The 15,444-nt window shown below is 33.7% G+C and overlaps 1 long non-coding RNA gene across 2 annotated transcripts; it reads left to right on the top strand.

The window, feature by feature from the left end:
- Positions 1-284: 284 nt before the first annotated feature.
- On the top strand, positions 285-2,186 carry LOC124295391. 2 transcript variants are annotated; one of them, XR_006905337.1, is made up of 3 exons: positions 285-316; positions 786-1,516; positions 2,087-2,186. It is a non-coding gene; the product is annotated as an uncharacterized LOC124295391 (long non-coding RNA). The 2 variants fall into 2 exon arrangements; XR_006905338.1 differs by lacking the exon at positions 2,087-2,186 and adding an exon at positions 1,718-1,829.
- The last annotated feature ends 13,258 nt before the right edge of the window (positions 2,187-15,444 follow it).

Consider the following 15,444-nt stretch of genomic DNA (forward strand, 5'->3'; position numbering starts at 1 on the left):
AACAATCAGTTAATATGAAAGGTCGTGGATCTCATCACTTACAAATCATAGCTGATTATAACACCAAACATAAAATTTTATACTTTCAACACTTGTATTCAGGGCAGTAAAACGATGTATGCCATTGTTGAATTCGTGGTTGGCGAGAAGCGAGAATGTGCATTAGTGCCAGTTTTGTGGCTGGTGGATAATAATACCATCTGCTACTGGCCACGCACGAAGAATGAGGAGCATTTCCTAAAATTAGTCAAATCAAAGGCAATATATCAGAAAACATGGCCCGAGTATCCTGTTCACAACGTTCTGCATACTGGAGGTGATTGCTTACACTTATTCACTAGTACTGATCCTTGATGCCATATTCCTTACTTCTTTGATTTGATATTATTCATTCATTCGTATTCAAAGTGATATTAATATAATACTGATAAGTACATAATTTATGTTCGTGTATATATATGTATATAGTGAGTCATTCATCAAAAATTGCATGATATTTGTTTTCGAAATGAATATATGAAACACAATTACATGTCTCAGGCTGTTAAATTAATTTTGTTCAATATGTTGCATGATTTATAAGGCACATAAAACGAGCAACATGATATTCATTTCAATTTTGTGTCGTGCTCATCTCTAATTGACCATCAATTATCGATTTCGTATCATGTCTTTTGTATCACATTTGGTGTTACTGTTCTTCACTGCGGTGTGTTGTTAAGATGATATTTCTTAATTAATAATATATATACCAATGTATTTCATAACTGATATTTCCTGAACAGAAAGCTTCGACGCACTACAAAAGACGATGACGCACATCATAGAACACGGTACATCCGAGGAAGATGGCACAGTTTACACCATTAGTAAGAAATCCACAGGGCATTGTTATGAAAGAGAGTCGCAGAGCAATGATGAAGATGAAGAGGGCAATGATGAAGCTGTCGTACGTGAAAATATATCCAAAAAGCGTAAACATACAAAGAAATCCAAGAAGAGCAAAAAAAAGAAGGTAAAGCGTCAACGTGAGACGTCTTCAGATACTGCAGATGATACATCATCAGTTGATGAAAATTCTCCACCAACACACCATCCCACTTCGAACCCACGACAGAATTTCAACATATCCAATGCATAACCTGTTATCGTTTCTGTAAATGAGACAGCTCGCCCTTCAGCCCACAGTTTGACAAGGTCGGTAACTGAATATGACCTATCAACGTCACAAACTTTAGCCTCAACCTCGAATTTGGTAGCTGAAGCTGCAACTGTAGTTGCATCCCGAAATCCACTGAGGCCCATTGACGAGAAAGCTCTACAATATTTGGAACGTATAAAATCTTGTGTAGACCAGAATCAACTCATGCTGAGGAAAATCATATCGAGGCAGCAAGCAACTAACGTGGACAGCGTACAAAGGCCAGAGGTATTTCCAACGCTTCCAATTGAAACAATGGAAGAATTTGCGAACCTCGAAGAACTTCTCAAATCGAATGAGCATCGAATATACCTGGTGAGTAGTGCTTATGGAATGCACGGTTATGAAAATTTAGTATGAATGGGGATATTATTTCAAATATTTAGTCTGAGTGAGCTCATTATTCCAGAATCTGGAATACATCTGATGTGCAATCTGTCTCAGCATATAAAAAGTCATATCAGAATATCGAGATACTTCTTGATTGAGATGGGTAACTACTGAATTTCTTTATAGACACAAAAACTATCCTCTATTGGAGGCACAAGTGGCCGTCAATGCGTATTGGCTGTTCTCAAGTCATTACTAACAAACGAATTAGCCATGCAGTTCAATTGGGCTGGTAGAGACAAAATTGCTTTCCAAAAGACACTGGTGATGCAAGTTATTTACGGTAATTCAAAAATAATTTGATTTCCATAAAAATTTCGACTTTACTTATAGGGTACTCTCAAATAAATATAGAACAAAAACTTTCATTGATATACAAACCAAGTGTACGTATAGTGTAAATGATATACATTAATGATATTTATTTACGTATTGTTGAAATTTATTGCAGTTAAAGTTTTCATGTCACATTTTGGTGACTTTGCCTTTTTTAAGATGCTGTTAAAGCTACTTTCCATGGTAAGGAATTAGTAAGCGATATCAAGGAAGCGAATATTGCAGCTGCAGTTAAAGATTGGTTGAAACTAGCTCGATCGCGATACTCCTACGTACCTAAAAGACGCCTTCAATAGTATCTGTGTTCTCTTTCGAAATAATGTGTCAATACTTTTTCTAACTCACTCTGCCAAGATTGTGATTTTTTTTCAAGTCCCAAGAGAAAGCTAACGATTTTCCTCATTGAGGTGTATCCACTGTATAATTAGTTTGTTTTATGTTTCATTCGTTGTCAAACCACTCGTATCCGATACAAGTTTTTGTTTGTTTAGATTTACTTAAGTTTACTGTATGTTGTACTTCTATGCTCAAGTCCGGAGTAGATGAAAGATAACGATTTTCCTCATTGAGGTACAATCATTGTATGATTATTTTGTTTCATGTTTTATTTGTTATCAAAGTACTCGTATCGGATACAAGTTTTTGTTTGTTCATATTTACGTAAGTTTACTATTTGCTATAGCGACTATACTCTTGTGAGTATATCTATGCAATGTAAGTATACGTATTTGTAAAAGACTGTGTGTATATTACATCTCTGTCAACTTTGACGGATTAGCAGTGATATCGAGGAAGTGAATGCTCCAGCTGCGGTCGAATAATAATTAAAACTTATACGTACTGCGTACCTAGACAACGCTTTCTATAGCGTCTGTGTTCTTTTTTGAAATAATGTGCCAATACTTTTTATTATTTTACTTTGTCAGGATTGTGATTTTTTACCTAGTCCCGAGATGAAAGCTAACGATTTTCCTCATTGAGGTGTAACCATTGTATAATTATGTTGTTTTGTGTTATATTCGTTGTTAAACCACTCGTATCCTATACAAGTTTTTGTGTATTTAGATTTACTAATACTACTGTACTGTTGATTGTATGTTGTACTTCTATACTCAAGTCCGGAGTAGATGAAAGATAACGATTTTCCTTATTGAGGTATAATCATTGTATGATTATTTTGTTTCATGTTTCATTTGTTATCAAACTACTTGTATCGGATACGAGTTTTTGTTTATTTATATTTACTCAAGTTTACTATTCAATTGCTATAGCTACTATACTCTAGTGAGTATATCTATGCAATGTAGGTATTTGTAAAAGACTGTGTATATATTACATCCCAGTCAAGTTTCACGGATTAGCAGTGATATCAGGAAAGTTAATACTCCAACTGCGGTCCAATATTGGTTAAAACTTGCGTACTGCGTACCTAGAAGACGCCCTCTATAGCATCTGTGTTCTGTGTTGAAATAATGTGCCAATACTTTTTATTATTTTACTTTGTCAGGATTGTGATTTTTTACCTAGTCCCGAGATGAAAGTTAACAATTTTCCTCGTTAGGGTATAATCATTGTATGATTATTTTGTTTCATGTTTTATTTGTTATCAAAGTACGCGTATCGGATACAAGTTTTTGTTTGTTCATATTTACGTAAGTTTACTATTTGCTATACTTCTATACTCTTGTGAGTACATCTGTACAATTGAGGTATGCGTATATGTAAAAGACTGTATGTTTATTTATACATCCCAGTCAAAATTCACACAGTTACATCGTTGGCATAATAAAATGTCCGCATTAACGATACAGACAAACTGGTATATAAAAAACTACTGTTATGTTTCGGATACATTGTTAAAGCGGATATTTCGATACGTGTGCAATGTAACTATTGTCATTGTTGCCTTGGATGAAAGTACCTTGTAATAAATATATATCATGTTTCGCAAAGGTGTGTGCTTCATCTCATTTAGTTGTCCTGTATTTCTCATAAGAATACATAGGTGTGGATGTAAAATAATTAATATCATTTAATTGGTGCAAGTTACCATTACTGAAATAGCTAAGAATGTGAGCGTTGCTGTATCATCTAACCCCTGAGATAAGTCCATATTGACCATACAAGAAGCTTTTAACAGCTTGTGTATTAATATAGTACATGAAAAATTATACCGAAAACATATTCTCAAGTTGGTTGTTACACGTTTATCGGAACCGCGTGATATTCGATTAAGTGTATTCAATTGAACGTATAATAATTGTTTACGGATATCGTTTTTACGTTAAATCAACACACATTAAGTACGTGTATTATTATAAAAAAAATTTTCCAATGAACACGCTTATTAAACGTATTTGAACCACGAAAAATGGTGGCTATAACAGGTATATATTAAACGTCTACGTTAACATTTAAATTGCGTTCTTTCATACTTGTTTCATTACGTTTCCGAAAACCGTAATTTCGACGTTTACTTCAACCGTGGAATATCCGGATCATAATCACTAACAGAAAACGTTGATGAGCGCAGTCGAAAAAACCTATATCAGGGCGGACATTTTTCACGAGAAAAAACGTATGTGCTGAACGATTATTCAACTATATACAACGTTATTTTTCGACGAATTTCTTACGATTTATTTACCAGCAATGTTTATTGGGTATGTATATATATATATATATATATATATATATATATATATATATATATATATATATATATATATATATATATATATATATAGATATATATATATATATTATAATTCTTGATTTACATTTAAAAAAAGAGAAATTTAAAAAAAAAATTTTGTCACATTACTTAAATTTTCTCAAATTTTATATAATTATCGGAAAAATCCTATATATTTTTCATTTATCTGCTCACATATTAATTAGAATAAAAATATTATTCATTAGAAAAATGCCGTTCAATTCACTTTATGAATTGAAATTTGAAACATTTATACAATGGATTAGAACTTATTATGAAATTAAAAGAAAACATACAGATGGATAAACTATTATTCATTTAATTTCATATTTTTAATTTTTGAAAATTAATTATTCTGCAATTTAAGAAAAATAATTTATTCAAATAAATAATTTTCTATTTTATTAAATTATTCAACTTGATTACCTCCATTCATATTCTATTATATCAATGTATAATATAAATATATATAAATATATATATATGTGCGTGTGTGTATATATATATATAATATAATTTTTAATTTACTTTTGAGAAGAGAGGAATTTCAAAAGAAAATTTTCTTAACATGATTTAAATTTTTTGAAATTATATATAATTATTTGGAAAATCCTATATATTTTTGAATCATCTGCACACATATTAATTAGAATGAGAATATTATTCTTTAGAAAAATGCCATTTGATTTACTTTATAAATTGTGATTTGGAACATTTGTACAATAGATTGGAACTTATTATAAAATTTAAAAAAACATACAGATAGATGAATTATTATTTATTTAATTTCATATTTCTCATCTTTGAAAATTAATTATCCTTTAATTTGAGAAAAATAATTTATTTGAATCAATCATTTTTTGTTCTATTAAATTATTCAATTTAATTACCTCCATTTATATTCTATTATGTTCATGTATAATATAAATATATATAAATGTATATATATGTGTGTGTGTCAATATATATATTATAATTTTCTATTTACTTTTAAAAAAAATGAAATTTCGAGGAAAAAATACTTTTTTTACATCACTTAAATTTTTTAAAATTATACATAATTATTAGAAAAATCCTATGAATTTTTCCATTATCTGCTCACATATTAATTAAACTAAAAATATTATTCAATAGAAGAATGCCATTCGATTTACTTTATGAATTGTAATTTGGAACATTTATACAATGGATTAGAACTTATTATGAAATTGAAAGAAAACATACAGATAGATAAATTATTATTTATTCAATTTTGTATATTTAATTTCTGAAAATTACCTATTTTCTAATTTAGGAAGAATAATTTATTTAAATACGTCAATTTTTATTTTATTAAATTATTGAACTTAATTACCTCCATTTATGTTCTATTATATTTATGTATAATATAAAAATATATATGTGTGTGTGTACATATATATATCTATATATATATATATATATATATATATAATGAAAAAGAAGTTAGTCGAAATTCCGGTCAGGAGAAGACGTTTAATAATTTGCAAAACGTAAAAATAATAATCGACGTTTCGGCCGGGCCCTGCCGACCATCCTCAGGAAAAATTTCTATAATAATTAACAAAAAAAGGTGGTGCTTCAAAACACAATTCTGGATTGAAAGCATGGAGATAAGTTGATACGAATACTTCTTGTTGCAAAAATAGGTGAAAAATTAAACAGTTACACAAACATGTTTGAGTGACAGTTTTAGGTTATGCGTCAAAGTTTTGACGGATGGTTGAGGAGAGGAAAAATACGTTAATAAGAAATGAATTATGGAGGAAAGAGTACTTAATAAGAGTGTGGAAATGTGAATTGAAAAAGAGATCAGTTAAATTTGGATAGATTACTTACAAAAATTGACAACCAGTACATGCTTAGGTGTTGCTTTCAGTTCAGGATTTCGGACGGAAGTGAAGGCTAGCGGGAATCGATCCGTAAATCTATGGTAATGCAGTGTGATATTGATCTATGTTCGAATGTCATGGATTTCAAAGGCAGATGACCAATCGGAGAAAAGGGCGCCAAAATTTGAAAAACTAAATTATGAAACTAGAGAATGTTTGAGTGTAAGTGGCTAAGATGTTCAATATCAGTACGTTTGTTAACAGAGTTCCTTTTGTTCTTAAAGATATGGATCATTTCCTTAATGATACGTTTATACCAGTTCGGTTCTGTAGCTAGGGTTATAGAGTTGTTGAAATCGAAATTGTGTCCCAGACTTAAGGAGTGTTCCGCTAAAGCGCATCTGTCAGTGACATGGCATTTAATATTAGAGCGATGGCCAGAAATTCTATTTTTTAGATGTTGTGACGTTTGTCCAATATAACTCTTGCTACAGTCTCGACATGGTATTTTGTATACACGTTTAATTTTCTCTAAATTAGGAGTTACAGATTTAAGATAAGAAAACAGAGAAAGTTTGGTAGTATTAGAGATTTTAAAAGTAATTTCAATACCCTCGTCATTCAGAATTCTTTTGATTTGGCTAGACAGATTTTCAATGTACGGTATAGAGATAGTGTTTTTAAATTTGTCCTTAACATTAGTTTGATTGTTGGAGTCTAAATTCTAATCAATCGAGTTGTACATTTTATCCACTCTATACTTTTTGATATCATTAATGAATTTTAAAGGGTAGCCATTAGATATAAGAGTTGTTTCGACAAGTTTTAAATTTTTTTTTAAGAAATTGAGGGTTCGAAATTCTAAGGCAGCGATCGAATAAGGATATGGCGACAGATTTTTCATGTTTTATGAGATGATGTGAATTAAAGTGAATGTATCTGCCAGACCAGGTTGGTTTATGATGCCAATCTAAAATTATAGTGTCCTTATGGTTAATAACCGTAGTGTCAAGAAAACTAATTTTACCATCTTTTTCCAACTCAAAGGTGAACTGTATACGTGGGTGAAAATTGTTAAACTTAGTAAGAAGGAGTTGTAGGTTTTCCTTCTTCACACACGTTATAATATCGTCTAGGTATCGATAGTAAAAAGGGAGGCTAAACGGAAGATGTGAAATGATTTTTTTTTTCCAAATGTTCAAGTACTAAATTCGCTACTACTGGGCTAATTGGTGAGCCCATTGCTACTCCAAAAATTTGTTGGTAGAATTTATCTTTGTAAGCGAAATAGCATGAATCTAAACAAAGTTTAGTGGCTGCGAGGAATTCTTTTTTATTTATGTTGGTTTGAGGTTTTAAGTTGGGCCAGTTTTTACTGATTATAGATATTGCTAAATTGGTTGGAATGTTGGTAAACAGTGATTTGACATCTAAGGATACTAACAGGTGTTCAGGAGGGATTAGTGTATTCCTGATTTTGTTTGCAAAAGACCAAGTGTCCTTGATGTGATAGTTAGAAGTACCTGTTATGTTAAATAGAATACAAGAGCAAAATCTTGAAATTTTGTAGGTGGGAGAATTGATGTTAAAAACAATTGGTCTGAGAGGTACATTTTCCTTATGAATTTTAGGTTTACTAACTTGCCCGTCGCCTACCTGTCTCGTGCTCTGAGCAAAGCGGAACAAAATTATTTTACAACTGAAAAAGAGTGTTTAGCAGCCCTATATGCCGTACTACATTTTCGACCTTACCTTTATGGCCGAAAATTCACACTGGTTAGTGATCATGAGCCATTACGCTGGATCGACTCGATTAAAGATCCCGGGCATCGACTAACACGATGGAGGCTCAAGTTACGAGATTACGAGTATGAATTCAAACACAAGGCTGGACGACTTAACAGTAACGCAGATGCATTGTCGCGCAATCCAGTCCCTGTTACCGACGGCATTAACCAATCGTCGGAGTCATCTGATAGCGGAAACGATAATGACAACCTAATAATTAAATCTGTAGATTCATTTCCAAAGTATTCAGACTATTTGAAAATAATTAGAACAGCTGATATTGAAAATCCAAACATTATTAAAGTACATGAAAGCGTTTTCGATAAACTTGACAATTATGCGCATACCGTTTCTGTAGATCTTGAAATGAGTTCCGGTATAGCTAGCGATTTTAGGAAAAAATATGGGGTACCGGAACACCTTCGCAGTCAAGCTGATATGCATTCAGTAGCTAAATTAGAACTGCCAGATCAAAAAATTTATTACATTATGACAAAATTAAACTTTTGGGACAAACCAGAATACGAAGACATGTACCTCAGTCTGATCAATTTTCGGAAAATTTTAGAGGATGACTCTGTTAGAACAGTTCGAATACCTAGAATGGGATGCGGTCTAGATAAACTAGCATGGAACAAAGTAAGAACCATGTTACGATTCATTTTTGGAGGAACGGGAATCAAAATTTTTGCTTGTACAAATTTAAAATTAATAGAAAATCAAAAACTCCAAACGATATTTGCTATTATGAACCCTAGGTCAAACTTGAAGGTCAGGAGTAAACCGAACCAATGGAAGATATTACCCATCGATTCGAAAATTTCAAAATTACCTGCGCCAAAACTAAAGCGGCCATTAGCTAAATCAGACTCAGTCCCAAGGAAAAAATCAGCCGACGAAACATTCTGTCCAAAAACAAAGACTAGCATAGAGCCTGATGAGAACGCGATCTCAACAAGAACTCGATCGAGAGCCAGGACAACAGCAGGAAGTAGGCAAGCTGTTTCTGAGGACTCATCCGACGATGAATCTTCCGAACCGCCGGCCTACCGGAGGCAAAGAAGTGTATTACCGAATCTAGGTCTTGAACAACCTACTACATCCCAGGGAACACAACAACCTGAACAAACAGACATTCAGACTGACGCACGAACCGACGACGACGTTGAATCTGATTCTGAGCCTGAAAATATAACAGTAAAATTAAAATCACCGCGTGATAGAGATAGCGATTCGGATGATGATGTATTTTTGCAAACAGAAGCGAGTCGTAAAGCTAAATTATCTATAGATCCTAAAGAATTAAAGAAATCATTTTACCTCTTTAATAAATCTTTGCGCGAAAGAAGTAATCTGAATCCGAAGGAGTTGCAAGATTCATTTGAACTCTTTGACAAGACCTTGCACGAGAGGAGTCTTCTAGACAACTCCAGTAACTCGGATGCAGATGAAATAGAGTTACCAAGCCATATATCAGAGGGTGAAGAATTAGACGAAACCATACGTGAGGTAATCGACGAAAAAGACGAGACGGATGACGACGAACTGAATAACAAAATTGAGAGATTTTTAGAAAAAGTTAAGAGAAATCAAGGAGACAATAGCGAGGCTGGACAGACTAATACCAATCAAAATAATTTGAATGAGTCAGTAGTTAGTCGACCTTTGCAGAAATCGGCATTACCAACTCCTATAGTCGCACCCAGACCAATAGCACTCTCAACCCCGTATCCTTTGAATATGATACCTGAGTTGAATGAGACAGGGGACATTTCAGTGAAAAGCAAGGTCAGCAAAACGCCAAGGCGTTTACAGCCGCAACTAGAATTCCAAGATTCACCAACGCGAATTGAAATTACGGAAAGTATACCACCAGATTTAGAAACAGTATCGCCATTAAAATTTCCAAAAACAGGTTACCATTCAGGGAATGGAATTTCATTCAGTCGTGAAAACTTGACATACAGAAAAGACAACTATGTACATTTCATATCAATAGATTCAGAATTTTCTACACCAGTCAGCAGACTATTAAACGATTTGGAATTAATAAATGCAGACGATCATCGTGATGCAATACCAAAATTAGGCCAAGTCATTATTACAAAAACGGGAAAATATAGCATATTTAGCCTCGTAGTTAAAAGAAAACATTTTGACAAAATTGAATTACATAACGTCAAGGTAGCTTTGGGAAATTTGAAAACGACTTTATGAGATTTGAAAATAAAAACATTTAGAATTTCAAAATTAGGGGATATGACTGACGAACTATCAATAGACATCTCAAATTTATTAATAGATATTTTTGAAGACGAAGACATAGACATTACAATCTGTTCAGGTATAACCGAGATACCACCATCAGAAATACGACCAGGCATAATTTCGGAAATGCATAGTGGACTAATGGGAGGACACAAAGGCGTGACCAAAACATATCGAAGAATCCGCCAAAGATTTTATTGGCCACGAATGAGAGAGGATATCAGTAATTTCATTCGAAGATGCGAAAGCTGTCAAGAACAAAAGCTAGTTCGCGTAAAGACTAGGGAGCCAATGCTAATAACGGACACTCCATCTGAGCCGTTTCAGAAAATTTCACTAGATACAGTAGGTCCACTTCCGCAGACCCCTAGTGGCAACAAGCATAACTTAACTATGCAGGATAATTTGACAAAATTTTGTATCGCCGTGCCAATTCCCGATATAAGAGCTGAGACAGTGGCTCATGCAATGGTAAAACATCTGATTTTGCAATTTGGATCGCCTAAAACTATTCTAACAGGTCGAGGAACAAGTTTCGTAAATAAACTATTACAAGAATTAGCTAAACTTTTCAAAATTAAACATATTACTACTTCCAGTTATCGACCACAATCAAACGGCGCATTAGAACGTAGCCATATTGTTTTAACAGAGTACATTAAACATTATATTAATGAGTTTGACGATTGGGATGAACTAGTTCAATTTGCTATGTTTTCATACAATACGGCAGTTCATGAAGCCACAAACTTCACACCGTATGAGCTAGTTTTCGGAAGAATAGCGCGCTGTCCAACTTCGTTTGATACTGAGGAAAACCGTTTAACGTACAACTCGTATCTTGAAGACCTAATGATCAGATTAAACTTAGTGCAGGCGAAGGAAAGGTCGAAAATGTATTACGATCGGACAGTACATCCGTTCAAAGGCAAAGCGGGAGACATGGTACGCGTACAGATAGAAGCTAGAAAAGGAAAATTTAGCAAGCGATACCAGGGTCCATGTAAAATTGTTAAAGTCTTGGAAGACAATAACGTAGTATTAGAAGGTAACAACGGTGAAAGATTCATTAAACATGTAGACAAACTCGAATTGGCTTACTGATGGAACGCATTGTAGACTGATTATTGCGATTACAAATATGAGATTGGGAGTAATGAACATTCATTTTCGAGGGAAACGAACTTGGAGGACTACATGATCACATCATTTACCAACAATCCTGGGATATTTCTAAGTAATTTGAGGCTCAACGCCAACGGATGGGGCGTGACCAACCGCAACGAGGGATATTCAACTGTAACTAGCTCTAAGTTTGAAGCCTAACACCTAAGAGGGAAGTTCAGCGATGAACTTGATCTGCCCTTAGAGTTTGTTCAGAAGCTTCTGAATGGATCAACTCAGTGTGATGTTAACCTTGAAACCTTTACTTTCTTTCAAATTCCTTTCATTCCAAATTAATGTTAAAAATGCTACAGTATATTAGAAAAATGACCATTGGAACTTCGGCAATTATTTAAGGCAAATGGCAATTTGGTGAAAACTTTTACAAAACCTAACAGGAGAAAAGGCGAGTTCAAGTGGCTGAATGCAGTCGACGAGCTGTTTGGGTCCAGAATGCACTACTCCAAAGGAACCCAGATGCCAAAACAAGGCAGCACTTAAAAGTACTGCCAGGATTCCTGTTCGTCAACCTATTAATGAGTATCCGCTACGAGGGTACACATACGACTACGACTCTCAGTGGGTCACATGATACTGGGCCCACCACAAAGATCTAAATGCACGGAATCTGGCCTCTACCAAGGCGTAAGGCTCTCCAGCTAGCCGAGCATCCAGATCTCGTTCACCAATCAGAGGACACGGTACGCCTGATGTCCAGCAGCGCCAAAGCCAAATGTCAACCAACGCAGAACATACTAGCCGTTCCACCAACGTTTCGCATAAGTCATTTTCGCTATGAAGAACTCGGCTGACCAGTCTCACTGATCATAGAGAGTTATTCTCCCGCCGACCTTACATCCTAAATTGCGGTAGCAACGATTGTCACAGTACTCTAAGATATTCCACCTCTAATAATGATATTACTCCCTTACGTTAACCTGAGTTATAGTTGTCCTTAATGTGAAGGCCGGCTGATCAGTTACTGATCACAGAGAGTTATTCTCCCGCCGACCTTACATCCTAGATTGCGGTAGCAACAATTGTCATCATGTTATAAAATATACCACCTTTAATCATGTTATTACTCCCTTACGTTAACCTAAGATATAGTTGTCGGTAATGTGAAGGCCGGCTGACCAGTTTACTGATCACAGAGAGCTACTCTCCCGCCGACCTGAAATTTGTTTTTATATCTATATAATACGTTGATTCATCATTATCATTGTCACACACACACATACATTATCATTTTGTTTACTCTCAATTTTCATATACCCACTAGCCTTTAATTATTCATCAACGAGGACGTTGATGGTTTTTAAGTGGGGAGGGATGTTACGCCCCGACGTACCGCCTTGGCGTATCTTTTTCAAGATTCCATTTCATTTCATTGCTTTAATTTCTTCAATGCACAGATATCATTTCATCAAAATCTCATATTCTAATAACGGCGAGTTCCACCCCTCCTGGCAAAAGTCACGTAGAGACCAACAATGATCCCTAGTATAAGGTTCAAAATTTTTTCTTATAACTGGTACCAAGAACTGAGATAGGAGACTGCTGAATTAGCATCAGTAGCGCTCAGACTGGAAATATCCCTCTTTTTAAGTTAAAATTATAATCAATAACTAGGATAAACCACTACCTTTAGAACCACCAAATTAAAATAGATTACTTATTGGAATGTATGAATGAATGTGTGAACATTGCATGCAAATATCTTTTCTTCATATTTTCAATGTGTCACCGACGAGATTGAGAATCGTCGGCACACCGTCGAAGAGCGAGAAGTAACGCTGACCATGTGGATTTGGGCACCAGGAGGTCGCCCTCGCACCTCATTGGCTAATTACCGTTGTGACTAATTACAACTGCAGCTCCTTGGACCCTCGGGCCCAAGAAGCCGCGTCTTTCGTCTGTCAAGTCGCGAAGTGCGTGGACGTAAACCCGGATTAGCCCTCTCGAGCAAGAGTAGCGTTTGGAAAATCTTAGTTGTGACCGACCTAAAGTCTCGCGCTAATTTGTCAAATTCGAGCATTCAGTTATTCTGTTAATTGCAAGAGACTCACTATCTTCTTTATTTCCATCTTTTCTGTTCTTTACTAAATCTCATCATTTCGCGAATAGACATTTTTATGATATTCCATTTTCCACAATTAAATTGAGTTCGGCCCTGATTCAAGCGAATCAGGTAATCTTAAGTAAAAATAATAATAATTACACTATCATTTTTAATAAATAATCGTTCCAATCAATTTTAACTTATCATCAAAATCAGAAAATAGACACTTTCAAACTTTCGATAACAAGATATCATTCTAAATTCACAAAGATTAAGTGACCAACGTTCAACATCATTCGACTCATCAACTCTTCCAAATTTGAGGTGAGGCCCTTGGTCCAGCATTCTACCGACGCAGACCGACACGATCCGACGGCTCTCAATCTCGTCGACCGATTCACCAAAAAGCTAAGTCAATCCGAGAGTTAATCTTCGAAATTAGACGAATTCTTGTTTCACCTTGATAATCAAAAACTATTTCAGTAAATTCACAACAACCAAGTCTAGAATTGGTGGCTAGCTTCACTACCCCCAATTAAATTGTACTTATTGTTTCCAAGAATGAACGAATAAGACTCAACAATTATATATATATAATCGATTTGAGATAATCTAAAAAGAGAGATACAATACAATAATCACGACCAGCTAGTTATAACCATCGTTCAGAGTAGATGTTCCTGGTACCAAATAATAATATCCTCTAGAATAGTACAACACATGATTTTTATAAACTTGAAGACTTTATAAATTGTTATTTTCGGCTCATATATATATTTATCACCATTGATTGTTATCAAACATTTCAATAACCAAATCGAAACAGAATATACTTCATCTTTTACCAGTCAAATTATATTAATCATTTATTTTGAACGACCTTCTACCTATTTTTATTATTGTAATTGCCTCAACAATTTGAACAAACCTCACAGACCTGTACAGGTCTATAGCAACACGATCCTACAAATTACCGGCTTATCGAAAGGTAAGTCTTTTTCTTAGTTTTAATTATTATTCATTGTCGTTACATGGGAGCTAGATTATTCAATTAATCATTAACTACCACCGCTCAGTACACCCTCACCCCCACGTAACATATACAATGAATTAGAAATGATTATGAATTTTACCGAAAACATACAAATGGATAGATTATTATTTATTTGATTTCATATTTTTGATTTTTGAAAATTAACTATTCTTTAATTAGGAAGAAATAATTTATTCAAATAAATCATTTTCATTTTATTAAATTATTTAACTGATTCACCTCCATTTATATTCCATTATATTAATGTATATTATGAATATATATAAATAAATATATATATATATATACATGTGTGTGTGTATATAAATATATATATATATGTATTATGATTTTTAATTCACTTTTAAAAAAAGATGAAATTTGTAAAAAAAAAATTTTTTCACAAGGTCTGAATTTCTTAAAATCATATATAATTATTAGAAAAATCCTATATATTTTTCAATTATCTGCTCAAATATCAATTAAAACAAAAATATTATTCATTAGAAAAATGCTGTTTAATTTACTTCATGAATTGTAATTTGGAACATTTATACAATGAATTAGAACTAATTATGAAATTTGAAGAAAACATACAGATAGATGGATTATTATTCATTTAATTTCATATTTTTA

The sequence above is a fragment of the Neodiprion lecontei genome, chromosome 7 (genome assembly GCF_021901455.1).
Source record: "Neodiprion lecontei isolate iyNeoLeco1 chromosome 7, iyNeoLeco1.1, whole genome shotgun sequence".
Taxonomy (NCBI): domain Eukaryota; kingdom Metazoa; phylum Arthropoda; class Insecta; order Hymenoptera; family Diprionidae; genus Neodiprion; species Neodiprion lecontei.